Raw genomic sequence first — 26,431 nt, forward strand, 5'->3', positions numbered from 1 at the left:
CTGGCATGGAAGCAGCCTGGGGCTGAGGGAGAGTTTTATGTTCCCCATCTAATGTTTAAAGGATTAGGATAGGCATATATCAAATCCCCTGTACTGCATAGATCTTATTCCCTCTTAGAAACCTAAAGTACTTTCAGACACAATCTCACTAACACCCACAGCTCCTAAGGTGAGGAAGAAATGCCCTTGTCTCCAGTTAGAGATGGAGCCCAGAGATGTACATGAGCTAGGGCTTCCAAGCTTGCCCACAAGGAGCACAGCACAGAACCTCAGCTGGGACCACCAGTTTGGGGAACCCAACTGTAGGGCTAGAACACAAGGTTGCCTCACAAACAGTTGTCAAGGTTTGCTCCTTCTGCCCTCAAAAATGCTAAAAATGGAGCTTTTCCCATTTGTACTTATTGAGGTAGTATAGCATGGGGTTCAAACTACAGGCTCTAGAACAAGTCTGCTGGGGTACAGACCATGGCAAACCACAGGCTCTAGAATGAGTCTGCTGGGGTAAAAACCCTGGCTCTGCTACTACTCTCTAGTGTCTGATCCTGGGTAAGTCAGCTGACAGTTAAGTGTCTCAATCTCAGCATCTGAAAAATAGAAATGGTAAATAATAGTATCCACCTCACAGGGTTATTATGAGGATTAAGTGAATTTACACCCTCCTACTCCCAGCCCCCCATACACTCAATATAGAGCTTAGGAAAGTATCTGGTACAGAGAAACACCACAAAAGTGTTAACTATAATTATTTCTTCTTTTCAAATTGTGCGTTCTTTATTTAGTAACTTGAGTTGATTTTTTTTTGCCTGGGTGACAGCATTGTCTAACTATAGAAACTAAACTTGCAGAATCCTGAGCATATGATTAACTCCAATATATTACTATTCTATTGTTCACTCCCCTGCCTTCCTTCTTCCTTCCCTCCTTCCTTCCATTTTCTTTTTCATTCTTTCTTTCTTTCCCTCTTTCTTTCTTTTCTTTCTTTCTTTCTTTCTTTCTTTCTTTCTTTCTTTCTTTCTTTCTTTCTTTCTTTCCTCCTTTCTGTTCTTTCCTCACTTCCTTTGTCCCTTTCTCCCTTTCTGTCTCTTTCTGCCCCTCTTTCTCTATCTTTCCTTCTTTCCTCCTTTCCTTCCTTCTAGAAAGATTTCCTAAGTGCCTACTATGTGACAATGGTACAGTATTAGATTAGATACAGTAGTAAAGATAAATTAGAAGGTAATTGTGACTTAGGATCTTATGATCAAATAAATGTACAAATTGAAATTTTTTGTCAAAGAAATATTATAGGAGGAACACAGATAAAGGAGTATCTAATTCTATGTGAAACTGTCAAGAGAAACTTCTCTGAGAAGGAGGTATTAGAGCTGAATCTTGATGGATAAATAGGAGTTTGCCAAGTAAAAACACTTACAATATTTGGGAGATTTTTTTTCCAGAATACATACATTTTTTGGGAGCCCACATGCAACAATTATAAAAATAACCATATTTTATATGGTCATAAATCATGTTTCAACACATTTAATGGATTGAAACTATATAGAAAACCCAATTCTATTAAGCCATACATCAGTTACTAACACAATTAACAATGCATATTAGATGGCTGTTTAAAAAATTATAAATTTCCATGCTATTTTATCAATTAAAACAAAAATATGGGTAAATCTTTAAATAGTATAGACTACAGAGTAACACTGCTGTGTATCTATATTTATTGTCATCTATATATTTAAATATAAAAGCATAGTTTTAGAGGTTGTTCTCTACAAATAATTTAACATATTTCATAAATATATAAGGATGTTACTTTCAACTGAGAATAACAAAACAGCTTTTAAAAGTATATGTGAATAGATTTGAAGGGGGAAATATGAAGATACATATTATAAAAAACTTCAAAAAATGTCACAACATCAAAAAATGTGAACTATGGAATACATGTATATATGTAAGCACATAAGAAAGACCTGCATCTCTATGAACTATTTCAAAATTATTTGGTAAAGCAATTTCTCAGGAGCTGATTATGCAAATTCTCTTTGGACAGGAGAATAATAAGCAAAGAAAAGCAGCTCTTCTGAGGAGTGAGTACGGAATCCTATGTCAAGAGGTGGTAACTCTTTTAAGGTTTTTCAGCCTTAGATACAGCTCATATTTTTCCTCCCATATGGATCTACCCTCTTGGGACCAGAAAGAAGATAAATTAAATAAATAATTTAAACAAGTTAATAATTAAACAAGTAAATAATTATACTGATGTTCCCACCCAGAAATACTAACAGAAGGATAGCTACTTCCTAGAAATACTAACAGAAGGATAGGGGCAAATATCATTTTGAAGAATTTCTCAAAATTAAACTCTTCTAACATCTTGAAAAAGAATTTTCAAAACAGAAGTGATATGAAAAGAGCTGAGTTTTTACCCTCAGTCTCTACTTAAAATAATAGTCAAACTTACCAGAAGACTTACTTGCAAAATGCCATAAATGACCTTGTATATTCAAGTATACCTAAAAGTTACAGGATACTCGAAACAAAGGAGCAAATAAATGAAAAAACTAAACCTGAATATCTTCAGGCAGTTTATTTTTTGTTTTTGTTTTTTTCATTTTTTGTTTTAAAGTTTTTTTAATGTTTATTTATTTTTGAGAGACACAGAGACAAAGCTTGAGTGGGGGAGGGGCAGACAGAGAGGGAGACACAGAATCCAAAGCAGGCTCCAGGCTCTGAGCTGTCAGCACAGAGCCCGTGCGGGACTCAAACCCACGAACCGTGACATCACGACCTGAGCTGAGGTCGGACACCCAACCGACTGAGCCACCCACGTGCCCATTTTTTGTTTGTTTGTTTTAAAATCCCACAATATAAGAAATCTTGAGTTAGGGTGACTTGAGATTTCATTAAACCAGGTCCTTTCCATATTTCCATTTTATACTATCAGCATGTGACCTTCATCATCAAAAGATGTCTGCAGCATCCCCAGGCATCATGTTCTCACATATCAAATTCCAAAGACAGAGGAAAAAAAGAAAGAAAAAAAAAAGTCTGTCTTTTACTTTTACTTCCTTAAATAGAAAAACGGTTTTCTTAGCAACCACAGAGAAAAAATCCCTTTAGGTTAAGTCACCCAGATTTGGGCTATGTGTGCTTCCTTAAACCAATCACTGGCAAAGAGAATGGACTACATATAATCAACCTCCCAGAAAAGCAGTGGTTCTCAAACCTGAATGTGCACCAGAGTTACTTGGAGGGTTTACTAAAACACAGATTTCTGAGTTGGTCTAGGGTTGGGTTCCTGAGTTTGCATTTCTAACAAGCTTCCTAGTGGCTCTGGCCTGTCTGTGCATGTCTTACACTGCCCGAAACCATGTGGAACGTGAAAGCCTACATAAATTCAGGGATATGTTAAGAGAGGGGCAGGGGTAATGACTCGAGTAATCAACCAAAGTTCATCCTAAACCTGTTACTATTATTTTAAAATTCCTTTTCAAGAATTTTAAATTCCTTTTCAAGAATTCCTGTTAAAAGGACATCACAGGTATAAAATGAGTACCACTTAGGCCAAGTCACTGTACCTCACCTTTCTTCAGTTTCAAACTTCCCAAGAAATGTTTTAAGGGATCAGTTGGGAATTTTCTGATAAACAACAAGAAGATAATCTGTCACTTGGACCCTCTTCAAGTCTCCAAAGGAAGATGAGTTAATCTCCATGATAAGACTCTGTCCTTATTCCTCCAAGGGAAAATGACCTTGCCCAGAATAATCCTTTTTATTTTGCTTACAACTTCCTTGCCCGTCTCCTCCCTATAAAAAAACCTTCCCTTTGTACAACTCCTCAGAGCTCCCCTCTGCTTGCTAGATGGGCAGCTGTCTGATTCATGGATCATTTAATAAAACCAAGTAGATCTTCAAATTTACTCAGTTGGATTTTTTTTTTAACAACTATTATATTAAATTAATGATATGACCACACTTCTGGGTAAGAATACAGTCAGAAAGTTACTATCACTGCTCAGTAACTGCATTCTTCAGATTCAGTGTCATGTAGATGACAGTACCAAACTTCTAATAAGAATGAATATTGTTGAGGTGCCTGGGTGGCTCAATCAGTTGGGTGATTGCGCATCTGACTCAGTTTTGGCTCAGGTATGATCATGGGATCAAGCTCTATGTCAGGCTCCATGCTAAGTGTAGGATTCTCTCCTTCTGCCCCTGTCCCCTGCTAGCACTCTCTCTCTGTCTCTTTCTCTATAAAGTAAAATTTAAAAAAAAAATGAATATTGTTTGGCTGACTTTGAAAAAGAATAAAGAAGGTGGAGATTAAAATTTTTCTAGCCCAGCAAGCATCCACTTGGTAACCACTTTTACATAAAAAATCCAAAAGAATGGACTTCACCAGATGTTCTTTTAATTTTCCAGGGATTAATTTGAGAGTTAATTATCCATTTTAAGTGATTAACAACAACAAAGGAAAAGAAAAAAAACACTAAGCTCTGTACTGATGCTTTTAATTGTACTATGAACCATTGTTCATTTGCATTTTTAAGAACTAGAATCATTTTGACATGCAAAAAATGTCCTGGAATGAATCTGCTATTCTGCTTGGCAACACTAAGCAAGTAATTATTTCTACAAATCCTGCAGGATACTCAGATGTTAATGTTTGTTAATAAGAAAGGAAATTATAAGAAAAACACAAAAATGACTTCAATGATGACTTCATGACCAAAAACAGATATTTCTTGTTGGCTAAATAGCAACTTGGCTAAACCACCAAAGACCCAAATTTTTTCAAGTCACTTAACTTCTCTGAGCATTGGCTTTCTCACCTGACCCACTGAGGGTTTGGATTGGGTTTTTTTTTGTTTTTCAGTGTTCTTTTCACACATAATCTAAAGGTGACAACTCCTTTCTCTGTCCCATCCATTTTGGAAACAGGTGTTATAAGCAGTTAAATGATGGGGCACTTGGATGGCTCAATGGGTTAAGCATCCAACTTCAGCTCAGGCTGTGATCTCACAGTTCAGTTAATGGGTTCAAGCTCCACATTGGGCTCTGGGCTGACAGCTCAGAGCCTGGCAGGCTCCAGGCTCTGTGTCTCCCTCTCTCTCTGCCCCTCCCCTGCTCCCGCCCTGTCTCTCTCTCTCTCTTCCAAAAATAAATAAACATTAAACAAAGTTTTGTAATAAAAAATAAACAAAAAATAAAATAAAATAAAGCAGTTAAATGAGAAATGATAGGAAAAAAGATTTAATTACAAAGTGAAAGAGAACAAGAGGTCAGGATAATTCTGGTCTGAAAGGTGAGTTGGTTGTGACAAAATAGTGATGCCAGTGATTTTGAAAGCAACATAACTCATTTACAGAGTTATTTAATGCCAGCTTGAAGAATGACATCTTTGGAGCGCCTGGGTGGCTCAGTCCATTAAGCTTCCAACTTCGGCTCAGGTCTTGATCTCACGGTTCACGTGTTTGAGCCCCACGTCAGATTCTGTGCTGACAGCTTAAGAGTCTGGAGCCTGCTTTGGATTCTGGGTCTCCCTCTCTCTCTGCCCCTCTCCTGCTGGCACTTTGTCTCTCTCTCTCTCAAAAATAAATAAACATATGGGGCACCCAGGGGGCTCAGCTGGTTAAGCGTCCGACTTCGGGTCAGGTCATGATCTCACAGTTTGTGGGTTTGAGCCCCGCGTCAGGCTCTGTGCTGACAGCTCAGAGCCCGGAGCCTGTTTCAGATTCTGTGTCTCCCTCTCTCTCTGCCCCTCCCCCACTCACACTCTGTCTCTCTCCCTCAACAATAAACATTAAAAAAATTAAAAATAAATAAATAAACATTAAAAAATAAGGAATGATGTCATTGTATCAATGACATGTCTCCCTTTTTTAAAAACATTGAGAAAAATATGTTTTTCTCCTTTAGATTTCACTCTCTGTACCGTAAAAAACAAAAACACCTTTCCAGAGTCACACACGAGTCATACTGATTGTCAAATTATATTAAACACTCACAGAACACAGAGAAAGAAGCCAAATGGATATTTGGAAATGTAAGGGAATTTGAATCTCATTACATCCCAACCTCACTTTTTGCCAAATGTAAGCAGTAAAAATGTTCAAGCTGCAGCTGGCAAAGGCCCAGCATCCTATGTAACTTAACTAATTTTTTTCTAAGGAAATTAAAAAAAAAACAAAAAACAAAAAACTTTGGCTCCCTTTGCTAGCTGCCCCATAATAAAATGCAGAGGAAACAGTTATTAGCCAAGCAAAGACTGAAAGACATTTTGTTAATCAACTTGAATCACATTACATATCCTGTTAAGAATAGATGATGCTTAAAAACACAGCAAACTAAATGTAGCATCATCACCCATGCTGACTAGAAAATGTGAAGGATCAGATTTAATGAAAGGAAACAGAGGAAGAGTGGTCCGTGATGTACACCTCTCAAAGGACTGTCACCGTTCACAAGCCAGGGATCCTGCTCCCTTTTTCATTAATCAGAAACTCCCATGGACACAGTTGAAGCCTTTGCAGAAGCCTGAAGACGGCAGACATGATTATACTTGCTCTTATGTGTCAAAGACAGAAATAATTAAAAAGTAGGAGAATTTAGGGAACTGAATTGTTCCAGAGAAGTGTTCATTCATTAGCCACTCAGTGATCATTACAGAGCACGCCCACTGGGCAAGGTCTGGGTAGGTAGAGACATGCCTGTCCTCATGGAGTTCACAGCCTATCAGTTACTAACAACACTGGTAAAGAGCAAAGTTCCAATCAATGCTTTTTTTAATCAAAGGAGAAAATGATCATACAACTAAATAATTAAATATAATTGCCAGGTGGGTGGGACAATCTGGAGCTCATGGTACAAATCTGTGAGAAGAGATACTTGAGTTTTTGCAGAGAGGTGTATTATTAGCCCAAAACTTCATAAAATACAAGCAATCTCAAAGTGAAAAATTGGTTTTATTATTAAAGGCATTAATAATTCAACTTAAAATAATGGGTTCTCTCTGTAGAAAAAGCTCTGAAAAACATAGTGAAACAGTGAAGTTATATTATAATACATCGAACAAGTTACAAAATAATATGAAATAGTGTTTCTTTACATTGGTAAAGATTAGAAAATATAGTTAAGAGAAAATAATTAAAAAATAAACTTTTGTTTACCTAAAATTGACTATAAACAGAAATAAATGAGATTAGCTATATATCAAACTGACAACCACAAAGAACAAAAAATTATTTCAAATAACTTTTCAGTATAGTTGTGCAGTTTTAGTGATATTTAAGTCTAAGGACAAAAAACAAGTGTGAAAACAAGCTCTACATTTTATTAGTGGGTTTGCTGTTTGTAATAATATGTATTCTAATCTTGAGACTTTTGGGTGCACACTGTACAGTAAAGAAACTAAGCAGATATGTTGATATCAGCAACCATGATGCTTACTCCGAGGGAAAGGAAATACAAATGTAAAAGAAAAGAAAGCAAGAACACTCATGATATTACTTTTAATTGTTTTCTTAAGTTTATTTATTTATTTTGAGAGACACAGAGACAGTGTGAGTGGGGGAGGGGCAGGAAGAGAGGGAGAAAGAGAATCCCAAGCAGGTTCCGCACTGCTAGCATAGAGCCTGATGGAGGGCTCGAACTCACAAAACCATGAGATCATAATCTGAGCAGAAACCAACAGTCAGATGCTTAATTGACTGAGCCACCCAGATGCCCAATTTTCTTTTTGTTTTTGCAATTTTAAATTTAAATTGGAAAAAAATAGTGTAAACTAAAAAATATGTACACATTTTCTTCCCACATTTCTTTCTACTGAAAAGCTTAGAGACATCAACACAGTAGCAATGAGAAAATTTAGCTCCTTGGTCCTGGTTTCCAAATACATTTCCCACCAGATAAAGAGCTGGTGGAGTCCAAGTTTAGGTCTGGACAAGGTGAACTTGGGACAGTTTGGGGTGCCAAAAACTAATTTAAATCAAACTATATCAAAGGACTCAAAGGAGCCTGAAAGAGCTCCCATGGATTCACAATAAGAGAGAGGGAGGGAAGGAGAGAAAGAGAGAGAAAGCCAGGAAACAAAGAAGTCCGTAACATCATCTATGAAGTATTCCTGCCCAAAGTGTTTATCCTGAATCTGACCCAGTGTCTTCTCTGGCACTAATACCATGGCCATTAGCCACTTATAACTATTTAGATTTAAAGTAATTTATTTTAAATAAATTTAAATTTCTGTTCCCTAAGCATCCCAAGATAACTCCCAGGATCTCCCCCCTTCCCCCACCCTTGACTGTGCTATGGTCACATGACAAAAAGACTTTACAGATGTAATTAAAGGCCAATAATCAGTGACCTCAAGACAGGGAGATTATCCATCTAATCACCTAAGCCTTTTAAAAGCAGAGTTTTCTTCCATTGATTACAGAAAGGAAGACAGACATTTGAAGGTGAGGGGGTTTAACTGGAGGATTCTAGTGCGGTCTGTGACATTGTGTGAGGGCCTCTGAGAAGGACCAGGGCCAGGAACTCCGCTCAACATGGAGGGGCAGAAAGACAACACCCCCAAGGGTATCTCCAACCACAAGGACCTGAAGTCAGCCTACAACCAGAATGAGCCTGGAATCAAATTCTTCCCAAAGTCTTGAGATCAGAGTGCGGCCCTGTGACACCTTGACTCGCCTTGAGAGACCTTGGGCATGAACCCTGCTGAGCCCCCTGGACCTCTGACTTACAGAACCACGAGCTACTAGAGACGTGCTAGTTCAAGCTGCTAAGACCACAGTGAAGCAGCTGTGGAAAACTAAGATGTTTGAAGGTTGAACTGAGGTGGCATATGGATACTCACCGCATTATTCCTCCAACTTTTCTGAACGTTGGACATTTTCAACATAAAAGGTTAATGAAATTTATATTTTTTTCTCTGAGTAAAAATCTGAGAAAATGCAGAGTAAATTAGAGGGCGGGACTTCTGGCTACTTCTGACACTTGACAGTACTGACAGTACTGACCCTAATTTATGATCAGCTTTACTACAAAAGTCCATTTCCTGGTTCTGGATTCACAGAAAATCTACTTGAGAGCCCCAATCAATATTTCCTTTTTAAGTGGCGGAAGTATGGAGTGTGTGTGTGTGTGTGTGTGTGTGTGTGTGTGTGTGTGTGTAGCAGGGAAGTAGACTTGTGTTAGGAGAAAAACAGGTTATTTATTTCTTAAGGTGAATGGGCCAAAACTGAGAGAAGTGACAGGTGTCTCCACAGATGTTCTGTAAGAAGGGCACATAGATATACTAACAGAGAAGTTTACAAGTTTAAAAGACGTTGGCGTTTCCTTCTTCCCATACTCACTCCATCCCCACACCGACTCCTTAGAAAGAGAAGTCATCTGGCTGCCTCTGTGGCACAGTCGGTTAAGCATCCAACGTCAGGTCAGGTCACAATCTCACTGTTCATGAGTTAGAGGCCCGCATCAGGCTCTGTGCTGACAGCTCAGAGCGTGGAGCCTGCTTTGGATTCTGTGTCTCCCTCTCTCTTTCTGCCTCTCCCCCTCTCACTCTTTGTCTCTTTCTCTCTCTCAAAAGTAAATAAGCCATTAAAAAAAAAAAAAGGAGAAGTCATCCTTAGCTCTATAAAGTCTATGAGGGGAAAGCATCCTACATTTTCCCAGAGAGAGGAGCAGCTGGCAGGCAATGAATGGCAGAGATGAAGCAGGTGCCCAGAGAGGAGAAGATTTGCCAGAACTGTAAAGGGAAAGAGATTCACTCTATCCTCACTACTTCTGGGATATCTCTTCCCATTTTTTGCAGCAGTGTTTTGAGAGAATAATGGGACTATGTTCATCTAGGTTGGAGGAAACCTACGTTCCGGGACTCCCATGTCTACACAAGACTCCTAAGAAGAGAAGCTGAGTAATCACGGGGAAGCAGGCACACAGTCCCACTGACAGATTCCCAGGAGCCACCATGGGAGCTGCCTGGAAGCAGACTGACCCCTGAAGTTTAAATGTGGACTCCAGTTGCATAAAGATGTCCAGCCAAGATTATCTCCCTGAGTATTCCATACAAAATGTCCACTCTGGACACCCTATCCCTCTTCAATAGTCTATAAAATTCATAAGTTCCTCCCCTGGAGTGAAGTAAGGTCTTAGAAAACCAGTAAGAGGACAGAGGGGAGTCAGCAGTCATCACCCGAAGGTGACCACACAATGGTACACACCTGTACATGTGATGCTGCTTTGACTCTCCTTAATAAAATCATGCCCATGTACTGGCTTTCTCATTATAATGATGAAAACTATTTTTTAAAAAGACATGTTCGAAAAATGAGAAAATTTACTGACTGTGGACAACAAAAGATAAACAGCATTATGAACACAGTATAAATTTTCTTGAAGAGAATAAAATGTGCCAAACAAGATACATCAGGTACAGCCGATCATTTCTTCACTAGCCAGTCAGTTTCCAATGAGCGAGCATTGACAGTGGAGGGTGGATAACAAAGTTTGGTTCAATCACAAAAATATATTGATACTTTGCAACATCAGATATGGTAACGCGCTCTAAAAGGTGTAACAATTACTTCAGAGACTCAATAAAAATACAGGTTTCAAGGATCAACTCCCAGAGATTTTGAGTTTGCAAGTTTGAGGTGGGGTCCAGGAATCCTCCTTTTTCAACAGAGATCCCCACTGTCTCCACAAGTAACTGTGATAGAGATTTGCCTGGGATAGCACCTTGTGAAAACCTGCTCTAGTGGTTTGGGAGTTGAGGATGCCACCCCAGGGCACTGCCCAGCCCCACTGAGTCCCACCCCCTCCCTGCTCAATTTCATGGTGAGCGCCCCCTGTGGTACACTGGACATCCCGGTACTGAGCTCCAGCCACAAAGCCCATTAGGCAACAAAGCTGGGATGAAGAAGAAACAGAACCATCTGGTTACCTGAAAATGGGTATAATCTCCATTTTTAAGGAACAAAAAAGTTGCTTAATTTTATTCTACCCTGTTTTCATTTCCAACTAGTTTTGGGACGGCCCCTACTCCCAGCTCAAGTACATTTGTTAACACACTTGTTTAAAAAATTAGAAATGAGGACTGTACTATCCTTACTTGTCACAGGGTGTTAGCATCTGACTTTCTCTTCCCTTTGTGTAAAAAATGCATAATTTTCACATGTGAGGCCTAGAAGGGCCCCAAAGCAGCCATGAAGATTATTCACCAGTTGTGATGGACATTTGGGTTATTTCCACTTTGGGGCTATTATCAACAATGCAACACTAATGTACAATTCTTTGGATGGCCATATATTTTATTTCTCTTGTGTAGAGAGCAGGAGTGGAATTTGTGGGTCAGACAGTAAGCTTCTGTTGAGCTTTTTCAGAGACTTGCCAAGCTGTTTCCCAAAGTGGTTGCACCATTTTCCATTCCCATGAGTAAGTGTGAAGGCTCCCATTTCTCCACATCATGGCCAACATTTGTTACCGTGTGTCTTTTTGAGGACAGTTATTGTACTGGGTGTGTAGTTGTATCTCATTGTGGTATTTACATTTCTCTAATGACTACTGATGTTCAGCATCTTTTCCTGTGCTTAGGGCACACTTTCGAATAAAGGGACCATTTCAAAACACATTCATTTCACTAATCCCAACTAATCTTTTCTTATATAAGAAAATGTCTTATTATCAATTTCTTATTATAAGTCCCCATCTCAGAAGATACTCTCCTTGTCTTAGGAGTTTTGCCTCATCTAATATTTACAGTCATGATCTTCGTGCCAACCTGATTAGATTCTATACAATACACATCTTGTTTCTGAGGATGCCCCTTTAGGCGAGCGACCCTGACAAGAGGGACCTGCAGGATGTCCTTGCTGGCCCTCCACATCTGCCCTGCTCTTTCTCCCCCCTACTCTGTGCTCTGCAGGCTGCCTCTATGCCAAGCTCCCTGTGTCCGGCTTCTGACTGCAACATGGGCAAGAAGGAAGAGGAACTGGAGAACATCCTCCCTCTGCTCCCTCCCTGTGGGCTGCAGTTTGGCAGTGACTCCTGCCTGACAGGCAGGCCCTTTCCTGTGGCTAGATGCTCTTGTCATCTCCCACCAAGATGTCCCTACCCTGGTATCTTCAGCTCCAGCAGCGGAAAGGGCTTCATGTGGTGACATTTCCCTTACTGTTCTCTATTCCCTGATGGTCCCTTATACTTGCCATCCTCTGGGCCATCATTCGCTCTCTTCAAATACCTCCTGTCCTAGGTGTATTCTTCTTCCTGGTGGCACACTGACTGATACAGAGGGTGAGCAAAACTCCTCTTTTAAATGCAAGACCAGAACATAGATTCATATAAACAAAAGGTTAATACTACAGTTATCTTAAAGTAGTTGCTTCAGCCATATTTGGCAGTTACGCATTATGTTCATCCCTCTCTGATCTCACAGCATATGGGCTTCTCTTGAGGACTTGAACTCCCTGTCTTGTTTTGTAGTCACTCATAATAGAAGAAATTCCACCACCTCTACCATAAATGGCATAATTATGGGAAAGCCACACTTTGGTTTCCCTACAGTCTACTAAGCAGCTTTCTGTAGTCCACGAGTATAAGCACCTTTAGAGCCTATGGGCCTTTACAAAAGATACCCTCTACCCAGACTGGAATTATGGATGGCTGACCATCAAACTTCTCTACCAACAAGGAGTGAGGGCAAGAGAGGAGCAGAGCCCCAAGCAAAGCCTACAGAAGGAGGTCCAGGCAGAGTCTGAAGACAGAAGCTCACACCAATTAGATCTCTATAAAAAAGGAGCATGCTGACCTGAGAGAAGGCATCCCTACCACTTCCAGAAGCATTCAAAAAGGATTTTTGACAAGGGCTTCCACTTCTGGTTCAAGGTTGGGTTAGATAACCTTCAAAGTCCTCTGCTACTTTAAAATTCTGACTGCATGGTCTTATTTCTGGTTTAATTAGCACTTCTAATGGTGAAATTAGAATGAAATTTGCATTTTCCTACCTTGCATACTTCCTGATAATCCTCTCCATTTTGGAGAAGATACAAGTTATAAGATTTTTGTCACTTAAGTTCTACTTTAAAGGGAAAAACCACAGTTAGAAGAGGATAAAGTTTTTATATCTGTTGGCTAAAGATAAGGAGGTAATCACAGGTCTGCTCTGTGGGGGTGGGAGAGGCAGCTGATGAAGGGAGACAAGTGTGCTCTGGGCTGAAGCATTTCCCGAAGCCAGTGACCTAGGAGCAGAGTAGTCACACAACTGCTGCCTTACCCTTATTTAGTAAGATGCCAGCATCAGAGGAAATATCTGGAAAACCCTATGGTGTCACAGTAGCTGACTTCTGATCATAAATAAACTAAGGACAAGATTCCCAATCTACACTATATGACAAAGCAAAAAAAAAAAAAAAAAAAATCAGAAGTTATCTTCTTTCTCCCCAGAGGTCAGTCACTGTCTTTCCCAAGTATATAATACTTCTTTTTCTTTTTTTCCCCCCTTTGCTTTTTTAATAGCTAAGTTTTGCCATTCTGCCTTGGTGTTACCAATCACCACCTCCAGCCTGCCACATGGAACTGATAACACATACATATAGATTCTAATTTCCACCAAAGGCATCTCCAGAAAGAAACTGCTCAAAAAAAAAAAAAAAAGGAAAAAAGAAAGAAAAAGAAATTGCTCTCTGGCTGGTCCAGAGATCATTGCAAAAATCAGGAAAGCCAGTGAATAATGCAAAGAAAGTCATGCCCCCATCCTTTTCCTCCACTCATTTGTATCCAATGTGATAATTCCTTCTATGCCAGAACTACATAATCTAAATTAATCTCAATCTGCTGTAAGGTGAGATGACCATTATCATTTGCTGTGGTTAGCAAACCATAGCTTAGAAGTAGGATTATTTTCTCAGTATTGAATGAAAATGCTCGTTATATGATATATCACTTACCTTTCCCTGTCTTGGTCTTCCACCATCTATAAAACATAATGAATTTTCCCTTCTCCATATATTATGATTAAGGAACAATAGAAAAAGTTTTGATAATGATAGACATAAATGACTTAGACAAAACAGTGCCAATACTGATAAGTAAATAACATAGTCTCAACATGGAAATCCTATGCAAGGTCCCAGAAAAACACATCTTTAAATCATTTGGGGAGTCAGTCCACAAAGCAATAGAATTTTGATATTTTTCCCTTTTTTGGTAGATTAAATATCCCATCCAGATTAAGTGTATATATGTAAGGAGTCAATACAATATCTAGACAATACGTTATTTTCTTACCCCTCTTTTTACTCATTTGTTCATTTAACAAATATTTATTGAGAGACTACTATTTTTCCAATAAGTGTATTGGGCCTCATGGTCTGTAACTATATTCATGTGCCTGGTGACAAGAAAATCTGAATTGGTCTATATGGTTGTTTCAAATTTTCTATTGACTTTGCTTCAATTTAGTCAAATGGTAATGAATAGGTTCTACTGATAATCAGGGTCAGGATAAAACATAAACCCCTTGGTTTCCCTATGTATATCTTAACTTCTCATAGACTATGTCTCATTATTTTATTCCCAGCATTTAGCCTCATGCCTAGCACAAAAGAGACTTAAGGATTAGTTGAACTATAGAAAATAATCATAATGCTAAATGGCAACAGTCCCTCCAATTTCACTTCATGTTTTCCTGACCTGCAAAATGATACAGATAGACAAGGCTGGTGTTTCCCAACCAGTTGGGTCAAGACTGGAGCTATTGTAAAGACCCGAAAATCCATATATATTCTAAGCCTGTGTAAAGACTGAATACATTATTTGTCACATATGTACACAGACATAAACACACACACACACACATACACACACACACTAATATAATAACAGAACAGTTTCAGTGTATGTAGATTTTTGTGCCTAAGGAAATGAAGATCATTTAAAAGCATTATTGAATTTATAATACATTTTGTTTGGTCATTATATATATAATTTTTTAAGATTACTTTTAATCTTTATTTGTGTATTTAAGGTTGTCCTAAATTTATATTATCTTTTAAGATGATTATTTGTGTGTGTGTGTATGTGTGTGTGTGATAAAAATACTTAACATAAGATTTACCCTCTTTGCAAATTTTTGAGCATACAGTGAAGTTTTATTAACTATAGGCTGTGTGACACCTGGGTGACTCAGTTAGTTAAGCTTCTGGCTCTTGATTTAGGCTCAGGTCATGATCTTCGGTTCATGGGATGGAGCCCCACATCAGGCTTGGTGCTGACAGGAGGGACCCCGTTTGGGACTCTCTCTCTCCCTCTCGCTGCCCCCTCAATGGTCACTCTCTCTTTCTCTCTCAAAATAAATAAATAAACTTTAAGAAAATAAAAACAAATCTCTCTAGGACTTATTTATTTTGTATAACTGAAACTTTGTGCCCTTGGACTAGTACCCCCTCCCATTTAAAATAAAATTATTTCAGTCTCAGTTTTACCTGAAGCACTAAGTCCTTCCAGGATTTGAAAAACAGATGGTCAGGGGGAAAAAATCATGACTGAATACCTCAGTCATATTGAGAGTTCAAACTGGTAGGTTTGGAGATTAAAATAGGGTTTCCTTGGATAAGCTGCAGTATAAGCCCCATCCTGTAGGGTATGTAGGGTATGTAGGGTATGCCCCTCCATCTGAGGGGATTGGAAAACTGATACATATCCCCTGGGGCTTGGATTGACGTCTGTCTGATTCATACCTAAAAATCTACAGGAAGAGAGATAGTAGCTGACAAGCAATGGTGACGGTGCCCTGAAGAGAAGGTGCTGCAGCCTGTGTCCCCAGAGTCCCCCACAGCAAGAAGGCTCTGAGGTAGACTCCTTGGACCCTGCCTGTGAAGACAGCCCAGATACGTGAGGAGGCTCCAACAGAAGGAAATTGAAGGGTATTACCCAGTATTCAGGGATTATAGAAGGGATCATAAATAACTACCAGAGGAGAAACACTCAACTATGTCAAGGACACTGGAAATGGGAGATATCAAGTGAACAGAGGGGGTGGTGGGCTAAGAGCCCTTTTAGGTATGAACTCCAGATCACCAACATACTTAAGTTACATCTCATACAATGACTCCATTTCCACTGGTTTGTTACTCTAGTGAGAAGATGCACTATAACATATAACACATTCATTAGATGAACTAGGAAAATATCAAATGAAATGCATCTCAAATTTATATTAATGAACTTTGTCTCAGAGGGAGAGATACCTTCTCATGTTGGCATCTACAGGTATTGTGAATGGAATACCAACTTCTAATACTAAATGATTATCTATAAAAACTTTTCCTCTACCTTGGGCTGTGGACTGAGCTACCTTTGCAAACTATGTCTATGGTACATTCATTTCATCAACAAAGCTATTCCGGAACATTCCACATACTTACTTCTCATTTGCTTTTATAACCTAATGTTTGGCCCTGTAAGTAGCATTCTCATTGATTCCAATGTTTATGTTTAATGGGTGACTTAATGGAAAAATGAGGAAGGAATGTGCCAATACTTCTAGCTCACTGAGAGAGTCAAGGAAAGGGGATTTTAGGACAGACCAAAGTCCAGAGGAAAAATGAAAATGAAGAGCTGGATACCAAAGCCATGTATATTTGATACTTTTCCTGATAATTTATATCTAACTCTGGAACAAAAAAAATTCCCAGTTTGAAATTATCAAGAAGACATCATTTGACAATATGGATTTTTTAAAAACAGGGAAATGTAGGGGTGCCTGGGTGGCTCAGCCGGTTAAGTGTCCAACTTCGGCTCAGGTCATGATCTCATGCTCATGAGTTCGAGCCCCGCATTGGGCTCTGTGCTGACAGCTCAGAGCCTGGAGCCTGCTTCGGATTCTGTGTCTCCTTCCCTCTCTGCTCCTTCCCTGCTTGCGCTCCCTCTCTCTCTCTCTCTCTCAAAATTAAACATAAAAAAAACCAAAACAAAACAGGGAAATACTGGTCCCTGATAGTATCTTTTTGCATCACTCTTGAAAATGTTATCGTTCATTGAAAATAGAGCAGCAGTACCCTAGTAAAGGCTCTTTCAAGTTGTTCAGAAATACTGAGAATGTCACCAATAGCAACTGTTATTTTTTTTTTTTTTTGTCATTGAATGCAACTCTTTCATTAAAGTTGTGGAACATTCTAGATGCTTTCAGCCATGCTCTAGTGTGCTTTGATCTTGCCGACTCAGTGTATCCAGCAACACTGACATAGTCCCTAATGCTCCTCCCCAAGTATTTCAGAGTCTCCACTTCAGGGAGATGATAAGAGAGTACAAGGTGGACCCCTGTATTAAATGGAGCCATGTGGCCCAGCTCAGCCAAGGAGCTGTGAGTGGTAAATATGTGCCACTCCTGACAAGCATTCCACATATCTACTGGTGTGAGACCACCCTCTTCTGCCTACCTCAGCAGCCAGCAGTGTTTCAGTGGATGCGGACAGCACAGGGCAGTGCCCTCAGCTGGCTGTGCAGGCATGTAGCAAGAGTGAGGAACAGAACTTTGTTCTAAGTCGCTGAGATTTGGAAGTTATTTGTTTCTGTACTTTAAACTACTCTGATTGAAACAAATGTCTTATTGCCTGTCACTTGACAGATATATGTTGATGGGGTCACTTATTAAGTATGCCTGGACTGCAATAATATCTTTATTTTTTATAACTCTGAGTTGTATAATTAGAATTCAGTTTAATAGAGATAATACATTTCTCATTTAAGTGTCACTCAAAATAAAAATCTGCTGATGGGGTAGCCGGGTGGCTCAGTCGGTTGAGCGTCCAACTTCAGCTCAAGTCATCATCTTGTGGTTCGTGATTTGAGCCCCGTGTCAGGCTCTGTGCTGACAGCTCAGAGCCTGGAGCCTGTTTCAGATGCTGTGTCGCCCTCTCTCTCTGCCCTTCCACCACTTATGCTCTCTCTCTGTCTCAAAATAAATAAACACTAAAATTTTTTTTTTAAATAAACATCTGCTGCTAGTGAATCGTCATTGTGGATTTTGTGTAAATCCAGTGCAGAGAATGGTGTCAGAACAGCTGGCAGCTGAAGTGAGGGCAGAGCATTCCTGGGAGACCCACTCACTGTCTGCAAGATGCATGCAATTCAGTTCAATACACTTTAGAATAAAAAATAATCACTGTTTTCTATGAGCATCACACTATGACAAGCATGATGAGGTACTGTACAAGTCGCTGAAGAGGAGAGTTATAAAAGTTATACATATAAGATCAGATTTGACCCCCCAAAAAGTGATTAGTTTCACAAAGGGCTTACAGGGAAAATGCATTAAGGGAAATATTCTGCTCTGGGGAATTCTTTCAACAGAGGAGGGGCATGGCCCAGGCTACTGCTGCCTGGGGCCCAGCAAGCAGTGGCCAGCACATTCACCTGCAGATCCTCATCTCTTATGTGGCCTTATCAGTAATAATTTGATCAGTGGTAATTTGATCTCCTTGCCCTTACTGCTCTTTTCTGTGTCACCATTTGTCCAGAATCTGGGCAGGGAGGGGGCACTGTTTGTTGGCCCCTCAGATGCAGCAACAGAAATGTGTAATGGAGAAGTCCAGTGTTAGCCTGAGCTTGGAAGCAGGGAAGAAATATGGTTTGGATGTGAGAGACGTGGGGGAATATTCCAGAGTGCAGGGTGCTGCACAAAATCAAGGATGAATATTCTTAGCTGAATGTATTTTGAATTCTCTCAAGGGCTTTCACCTACATGATAGAAGTGTATGATTTTTCAGATGGTCAGTATAAGGACCTCATGCCCTCTTCTAGGGACACAAGACTAACAGTGAAGGGCACAGACACATACTGCTTTTGTGGGCAACACTGTAATGGAGGAAGATGGACAAAATCAAGTGATAAGTATGTAAAACATTTATAGACACTAATGAGTCCCAGGAATAAAAATAAAGGCAGGCAAGAAGGCAGAGAATAATGGGGGTTGGCTCTTTTGGACAGGTGGTTAGGGAGCTCTGGTCTGTGAACAGAGTTATTTGAACAGTATTTGAACAGAGAAAGAACCTGAGGAGACGTGGGTAGGGGATAATCTCAGACCCAGGGAAGAGCAGCTGTACATACCCTGAGGGAAAACTGGTCTGGCTTCCTGGGAGAGGAAAAGATGGGGGTGGGGGGTGGGAGCCCAGCACACAAGTGATAATAGGCTGGCAGTGGCAGGAGAGGCACCTTAAGAAAGGGCCAGTGAACGCCAGGGCAGAGCCCAGAGAAAGTGAAGTGATTAGAACATTCTTGAAAACGAATCTGCTGCTGGGTGTAGGGTATTTCCAGAACCACCAGGAAAACTGGCCAGAGCCCATTAAAATATTGCAGGTGTAAAATGATAGAACCCAGCCTTAGGCAGTTACTGCAGATGCCAAAATCTGAAAACTCATACAAACTCGTATGAAGATAAGTTGGCAGAGCTCTGGAACATATTGGATGACAAGGGCAAAGAGGAGAGAGAAATGACAGACAAGTCAGGGTCACTGACCTGATTTCACTGCCAATGATGGCAGAGATGGGACATAAGGGTACCTAATAAATGATCACTCCAAAGGGAGATATAGTCACCCGTGACAGTAATTGACTATATATATATCTATATATATATTATAGATATATATATATTCCAAACAGCTATGTTTTTTAAAGAAAGGATACAAATAAGAAAATCAAAATAAAGGTAATAAAAAAAAAAACCTTATCACAAACTCACCAAACTCAAGATAAACTGCCAAAAAATGTCATGCTTAGTAATGAAAACAAAATAAATACCTTTTAGCCAGTTAATACTGAAATACAACCATTTTGATTATACACCTTCAAACATGAACAATGGAGATTTGCATACATGAATTTGTTAGAAAAAAATACGGTATCTTCTGTATTTTTCAGGGTTTTCAGTGAAAAACCAAGAAATTCGAGAACTGTCAGAAAGCCCTGAGTAATACATAGTCCAAAATTTATGCTCATTTGAAGAAAAGTAATCCAAATTCCTGTGATGCCTAGTCAACTAAGAAACCAAATACCTTTAAATAAAGTTGTTTAAAATATGCATATTTATAATTTACTTTTTTTTAAGTTTTATTTATTTTTTGAAAGAGGGAGATAGAAAAAGAGAGATAGAGAGACATAGAGACAGAGAGAGAATGAGTGGGGGAAGGGCAGATATAGGGAGACAAAGAATCCCAGGCCGGCTCTGCTCCATCAGAGTGAGCACGATGTGGGGCTCGATCCCACGAACCATGAGGTCAAGACCTGAGTCAAAAAAAAATCAGCCCAACTGACCAAGCTACCCAGCTGCCCCTAAAATATGTATGTTTAAAGTAAAGTTGTTTCCCCAGTCTCAAAATGAGATTTCCAGTAGCCTTCTATTTTAAAAATATGAAAAACAAACACAGATGAAGACAGTTAATCTCACAACTGAACACTGTGTTTCAGGTAGTATGACTCTTCAAATCCAATATTTACGTATTGTCTGGTTTTTAGAAAAGGCCAAATGGATCACAGGCTCAGTCAGAAATCCTTCTTTGAGTTCCCTCTTCTTTTCTCTAAGCCTCAATTACTTCCTAGTAATTCCTGTGTGACTAAATCAAATTAAAGTAACCATCACAGAAATTATGATGTGTAGTCAGACATCAATCATCATTAATCCTTCCAGCAAATTATTTCAAGTGCTAACCACTATGTTTGGAGCTATAATATTAGAATTCTTAAATTTTCACACACATGCATGCACATGTGCACATACACACTAGAGGATTAATACACAGACAGATGAATAGATGGAGACACAGATAGACAGTTGGATCCCAGCACTGAAGAACTTACAGTCTGGGTCTGAGAGAGCAAACAGTAGACAGCCTTGAGCTGTCAACCACTTCAGGGATTGCCCTAGCTGCAGACAGCTGCCTCACACAAGGTCATATCCCTTCCTGGGTGGCTTACAATCTAATAACGCAATCAAGTGAGGGCATAAAGACCTGCCCATCTTGGCCCAATTTGGGACAACTCTGAAGGTCACTCTAATTCCAGCAATCCCCATGGGGTCTCTGCCACTGGGCCTGCATTGTAGCCTGAATTCTTCCTCTTCTGCCTCTTGTCTCCTTCTCTTCCCCTCCAGGTGTTGGTCCCAAGAATACTTCTTAATCAGTGTTTCATATCCCAAACTCTGACTACAATCTGCTTCCTGTACATGTACATGTGTATACATACGTACAGATGCATGAGTGTCATATATATTTAACAAGTCTTTACCAAACATAAGCATGCTACCTGCCACTCAAGCTGTTAGAACCCTTACTTCCACAGTGCAACTTGCATAAATATCCCACTGGCAGTTCTTGAAAGAAGAAAAAAAAAAAAATGGAAGCTGGAAATAAGTGCCACTCTGCTCCCGGCTGGACATCCCTTTATATTGCTTCCTCCTACCTCTAGGATCCCTGGCTGGCATCAGCTTCTGAAAGTCTGATGCTCTAACATGAGTCAGTGAAGGAGGCGAGGAGTTGAGGCTAGGAAAGCTTTGGAAGTACGCAAAGGGACTTCCCACACTTCCTTCCTTCCACAACCCAGAGTGTGTTCCTTGTGCTCCACATGGTAAACCACCTGCCATAGAAAATGGTTAGTAACTGGTGTGAAAATCATTCCTACTAATACTTAAGTAAAAACCGTTTGCAAGAAAGGGAAGCTTCTCATCCATGAAGCTTCGGAGTAAATCCATCCAGCAGATCCAGATGGCCATTCTAGCAGCAGAGACAATCATCTTTGTCTGGGATCAGCTAATATTGGCCTACGGGCCAAATCTGGCCTGCCACCTGGTTTTGTATGGCTTATGAGCTAAAAATGTTTTCTGGGTTTTTTGATGATTGAAAAGAATAAAAAGCATAATATTTCATGATATGTGAAAATTACATGAAACTCAAATCCCAATATCCATAAATAAAATTGTAGTTAGAACACAGCCATGCTCATTCATTTATATATTTTCTATGGCCCCTTTGCCCTACAATAGTGGAGGTGAGAAGTTGTGATAGATGTCATAGGGCTCACAAAGTCAAACATATATACTATCTGGCCCTCTACAGGAAAAGTTTGCTAACTCCTGAGCTATATAACTTAGGGTTCCATGGGCAAAATATCACACATCTGGTTATTGGTGAATGTTCCAATTTGGGTCTTCACATAGCTAGAGTGGCTACATATACACAAGTCTGTAAGTGCCTAGCCTCTCACAAAACTCTAAACACCTTCCACAAAAGTACACAATGATTTATAGACTCCAATTCAAGCTCAAACATAAAGGCTGTCTTTCTTCACATCTTTTTACATCAAAATATCTGCATTGAGTATGGAGCTGGAAAAATAACATTTGTCAAATAAATGGAAGCCACTTTAATGTTGAATAGGTGAATGAATGGCTTCATATTCTAATATTTAAGCAGTAGAGAAACGTGCCAGCAATGATGATACCCATTGTGGTATAAAGAATATTTTAGATCTGCTTCTCAATGTAAGGTAGAAAATATTTTCCCTGGACTTTTCCCTAACATTTCCAAAAATTTAACTCATCCCTGGGTGTCAATGGCTTTGACACAGCACTTACTCTTCAGATACTAAAAATTATGTAGTCAAAGATATCAGAAGATTAGAAATGAGATGTTCAATCCTAAAAGTTCACGTTAAAGGTCAATTAAATATAAAAACGTCTGGGGTTCCTATAAGCACTGCAAAACATAAATATCAATTTGTTACAAATCTACCCATGAAGTCATCTATCTGTCTCTCCATGAATTTATTTATGCAATATTTCTCAAAAGGGCACTGAGGAATTTAGCTTACTCTTATTTTTCAAGGCATATTGAACTTGAGGGAGTCAGAGTTCACAAAGAAATGATAAATACATTTTTAAAAATATTTTGTGAACACATAACCCATTTTTGTTACATCAATTATTACCTTAGAAGTGACAATATTTTCTTTTCCACTTATTTTAGCTTTAAATACCTTCCATAATTTAATCTCACCTGACCTGTCCAACATTACATTCTCTTACCCACCTGATTTCACTCTACCTCATCTACTTGGCTCACTATCTACCAAACCATCAAGTCCTTCCCCTACTCACCATGTGTTTTCAGTAACTGTATGTCTTTTGTTCTTCTTCCCCAGAATCCCCTTTTCTTTCTTCCCTTATTGACAAACACCTACCAACCTTTCTAGAACAGGCAAATGTAGGAACTTTCCAACTGCCCCAAGGAGAAATAAACATTACTTCCACCCATTTGTTATTCTTTATTTAAAAAAAAACATATTGGGCATCTACTATACACTCAAAAATAGACAAGAAAATGAGATATTTCTGCTTAATAAGAGCATTGAGGTATGAGCAAAGTTTTATGGGATCAAAAAAGAACACAGAAGAAAGACACTTGGACCAATAGTACACCAGTGTAGAAAACATCTTTAAGAGGAGGTGATGCTGAGTTAGGTACATGCAGGGATGAAGGATGGGAAAGGGGAGAAGGTATTCTGGGCCAAAGGCATAGCAGGTGAGAAACCGGGAAACTTCTTGAAAAGGTTAAGTGAACATGGTAGGAAGAAAACCTTTTCTTAAGTCCATTTTGTCACACTTTTGATAGAGCACTTGGAACTTAATGCTATCATTAAGTAATATGGACCTGATATCCCTATTTTAGCTCCTCTTTTTACAATCTGTCAGTTGTACAGCATCAATCTGGAAGCATTTGGGCTAGGCACAGTCCTGGAATTGATTTTGGAAGAACCATGGTCCATCGTTTTTGCCTTATCATCTTGTGATGCAGAGCATGACTCAGCCCTCAAGATCAACAAAACACCTTTCTTCTGAGTAGGCCAAAAAGCTCTGGGTAAGATTCTCGTCCTCTTTATAAAATTCACGTCAGATGTTAAATGGCAGATATTACTTTGTTCTTCCAAATGAGGGAGAGTGAGGGACTCATCACCTGAATAGTCTGTGAAACGGAAGAAATGAGCAGCAATCAAGAATGGGGATGTAGAAGAGTGTTTGAATTTAAAATGGAGTGTTCTTATAACTTTCACACTCAAAAAATTCTGTGAGTCTTATGTATTGGTTTTTTATATGTATCATCAGTATACCTAATAAAATAAGCTGTTTCCACAAAGGTGATGAATCAATTCAGAATTAAAATGGTGATTAGTCAATTTGATGCGTAAACTGTCTTAGAATCATGGAGGAGTCGCGTATCTTGTTTCACAGCATCTTATTCAATCTTTCAACTGAAATTCGAATTCCCTTTTCCTGACCCTACAAAACCACCCAGGCCTTACTTTCTACAGCAGGACTTTTCAGAGTGAACTCATATTGTTTATCGCATTTTGTGAGTTTGAAAAGACTATGTTAGATGCTGGAATATGGAAGAATTGAGAACAAATATGGAAGATGACGCATTTGGAATTCGGTTAAACAGGAATTAATAACACGCAAACCATCTGCAAAAATGCTTAAGAAATCTTCATAAAATACAACATCCTCTTTCAGGAGGAGTTCCAAAGCAGAAACGACATAACTCCAAGGTTGTCTGTATATGCAGATGTATCAGGATAACTGAAATATAATTTTTGACAGGCCTTAGTTGTGAAAGAGGACACTATTAATGTAGTCACAAGTCCGCTGAAAGTTCTGCCACTGACACGGCACAGAGCTCACTCCACTGACAGAGCCAAAATCCCTATTCAGATGTGGCCAGTCCACTCTACCTGAATGGTGTTTCAAAAACATGGTTAAAAATGTTCACACAAATGGCATGGACCATAACAGTATTAGTAATAATAACTAACATTGAACTTAAATGCTTATTTCAATATATGCCAGGAGATTTGCTCAGCATTGTGTGTATATTATCTCATGGGATCCTAACTATTCTATTAAGCATATGTTATTATTATTCCCATTTTACAGATGGAAAACTCAGACTTAAAAGTTAGAAATTTATTTTCCAAGTTTATGCAGCCAGTAGATAGTGGAGGAGTTATTTGAGTTAAGATAATCTGAGGCTGCTTTTTAAACCAGTTTCCAGTTCTGATCATTGCTGCCTTCGTTAAAGCCTGTCCCATGCTTAGAAGGCAGACCTAGAGTCACTATATTGGAAATGACAGTGTTACATTCCAAAACTTATAAAAGATGAGAGTTAGGCTGCCCTGATATTTGCCACTATGAAAACCATATGATCAGAACAGATATGTGAAAAGTCTCTTTAAAGACAGGCTGGCTGCATGGCCAGGAAAGCATAACAACTTGTGGCTTAACAGGGGTGACAAATGGGCTTCATCAGAGGAAGCCAGGAAAAGAAGGAAACTGAAGCAAGCCTTGTAGTGACCTTCCAACCCTTTCAGTGGACAAAAGGGTGATTTAGCTCAACGCTTTCAGTCCCCATGCTAAATGTGGCTTTGTGGAGATAACTGGGCAAACTGCTGCTTTTTAAGCACAAGGCCAGCAACCAGTTTTCCATTTGTAATTGGGCTTCTTAATTACTTTGTCTGTAAAGAGTATTTGAATTGACTAGAGAACATAAGTTGGCGGAATTCTTGCCAATTTCCACTGCAAATTAATAAGTTCTGCTCTGCTTTAGGTACGATGTTATAAGCTGGGATCATACGTATTTCCATACTAGGGATGGACCGACTCTCGGTTGTGCCAACCAAATCAGGTCTCCGAGTCCCCAGGGCCAGGCCCACCCTTACAGCACAGTGAGTTAAACCCACTGAAATCATGCTCAGGGACTGTTTGGCAAAAGGACAAAGGCAGACCCCAGCAACCCCCAAGAGCTTCCCTTGTGCCTCCCATTCAAAATTCCTAAAGCCAAAGCATATCAAATTGGAACTTTCATTCCAACATACTAGAATAGTCATCTTGAAGGTTAATGATTTGCACCAACTTCTTCCCTATACTTTCTTTAGAGTTTTTTCTGAGGCTCGCCATTCTTCAAATAAAATGTCATTTTGTTCTGGGACAAGTAACATGTGGATTGGCCGGCAGAAAATAAAGAACACTGGCACTGCCGGAAATTTAAACATGGTGGCCAATTCCTGTCATGACAATCCGTCCCATGTGCTGACCCCAGAGGAAAGGGTAAAAGAATGAAAAGCACAGCAGGGCTTTTAACAACGTACTCAGTAGGATGTCCTTCTCAGACTGACAACCGCCAAGTTCTCAGGGCAGCCAGATACACCAGACCACATTACCTTCTCAAGAAATATTCCATACCAAATGAATTCACACTACCCTGGACATGTTAAGTACAAAATAATGCTTGGTATTCTTCATGTTTCCAGAGTTTGACTTTCAAGAAATATTTGCCATAGTTCTGTGAAATTTTTAGGATGGTCTTTATTTGGTGGTAACAATCTGATAATA

At 39.4% G+C, this 26,431-nt stretch overlaps 1 protein-coding gene across 10 annotated transcripts in view; it reads right to left on the reverse strand.

Moving 5' to 3' along the window:
- The window catches only part of RGS7 (regulator of G protein signaling 7), a 498,690-nt gene that overhangs the window by 292,440 nt on the left and 179,819 nt on the right, over window positions 1-26,431 (reverse strand). The gene's annotated exons all lie outside the window — the stretch shown is intronic.

Source organism: Acinonyx jubatus, chromosome E4, assembly GCF_027475565.1.
Source record: "Acinonyx jubatus isolate Ajub_Pintada_27869175 chromosome E4, VMU_Ajub_asm_v1.0, whole genome shotgun sequence".
Classification (NCBI taxonomy): Eukaryota; Metazoa; Chordata; class Mammalia; order Carnivora; family Felidae; genus Acinonyx; species Acinonyx jubatus.